At 45.1% G+C, this 1650-nt stretch overlaps 1 pseudogene; it reads right to left on the bottom strand.

The window, feature by feature from the left end:
• Positions 1-869: 869 nt before the first annotated feature.
• Positions 870-1350, bottom strand: LOC103544973 (steroid receptor-associated and regulated protein pseudogene; annotated as a pseudogene).
• Positions 1351-1650: the final 300 nt, after the last annotated feature.

Below are 1650 nucleotides of genomic sequence, written 5' to 3'. Positions count from 1 at the left end.
AAAAGGAAAAAAAAAAAAGAAGTGCTTTTTAGGTAGTACAAGTAGAAAAGCAAAACAAACCATGAATAAAAAGAATGGTCCATTCAGGAAAATGAAAAGAATGAACATAATTGGAAGCAAGGCCACAGGGGGACTGTCAAGAGATTGCACTGCACCAAATACATTTTCTCAGCATTATTTTATGTAGTACTGATAGTATCACTTTGAATAAGTAGTAGTATTTTCTCTGTGTTATGAATGAGAAAAATAAGTTTATAAAGGCTAAATCCGTTGCGCAGTGTCACTCTCATAAAAAGGGCCAGACTGCAGGACTGAATCTGTGCACCTTTCTCTTAGTCCTTACTGCTCAATTAATGCTTGCTGAATGGAGCTTTGAAAAAAAGAATGCTTGACTGAAAATGTCATGCCAATGTACTAAAACCATGTATTCTTGGGAATCTAAAAAATTGTCTTTATTTACTTAGTTGTTTAACCTGTCTCCTCTCCTTCCTCCCTCCTCCACCCCAAGAACATAAGCTCCAAGAAAGCTGTGGAGTTTTCTCCAGCACTTTGCAGAGCCTGGCATGTAGGAGATGCTCTGTTAGAATTTGCTGTATGAATGAAGTAGTCTCTTTGCGTATGGAGGTGACTTACCCTGCTTCTGCTGAAAGGCTAACAAAGATAGGGAGGAAGGAAGAAGTAGAATACCCTCGAGTGTGTACTCAGTGGCTGTTTCAGATGTCCTTCAGTGGATCTAATTCTCTTTTCTTGGTTCAGGCACAAAAGACTTCTGTTTGGCTGGGGGCGAGGGAGTGGGCTCCTGGAATTGCAGCCCCTGGGGGCTCAACCTAACATGCCAATCCCTTCCTCCCATGGCCAGGCCCTTCCACTTACTCTGCCTGTTCACAGACACAGGAGGAAAGGGCTTTGAGAGAGCTTATGACTGTTCCCCAAGCTGAAGACCTTCAGACACAGTCTTCAAGGGGCTCCCTTTGGCTTCAGGCACTTCTTCATGGCAGAGTGGGCTGACTGGGGAGGAAGCAGGGGCCACAGTCCCTCCACAGAGTGGAAAGGTACTCTTGGCCTGGGCAAGGCATCCCCCACACAGGGGGGGCCTCCTGAGTTAGATAGGGCTGGTTTTCCCCACAGAAGAAGCTGTAGGTCTTCATTGGAGGGGTGACAGGTCCTAGGTTGGGAGTGGGGGCTTGGAGTGGCACTGAGGGTGCCTCCAGAGAGAGCTGTTTTCCAGGAGCACAATGAATAATGAAAGTTGGGTGAGCAGTGGTGAGTCTGCTTCCCACTTGAGCTGGTCTCAAGGCCCACGACTTTGGGGCTGGCTCTCTGGTCCTTGGGGTCCTCTGAAGTGGCCATTGCTGCTGCCACAGCACCTGGCCTAGCTCTAGCAGGAGGAACAGCTCTCAGCAGGCTTTTCCAGGATGTCAACAAACTTTTTAGAGTAAAAGTAAACAGAGAAGCAAAGCTCTAACCAGCAAATGGAAAGTAAGATTTGGTCTGTTTCAGGCTAGAATAAACCCTCAATTTTGTTCTTCTAAAAATATCTTTAAGAGAAGATCTGATTTGACATAGTTAATATATATATATATGTTTTTGCTTCTTTAGGTCAAGACTATTGTGCTGATAACTGACTAGGTAGTGATTAGGACTTAATGA

The sequence above is a fragment of the Equus przewalskii genome, chromosome 7, assembly GCF_037783145.1.
Source record: "Equus przewalskii isolate Varuska chromosome 7, EquPr2, whole genome shotgun sequence".
In the NCBI taxonomy this organism is placed as follows: Eukaryota; Metazoa; Chordata; class Mammalia; order Perissodactyla; family Equidae; genus Equus; species Equus przewalskii.
Note: the sequence above shows the minus strand (reverse complement) of the source record. Positions and strands in the feature narration are given on the sequence as shown.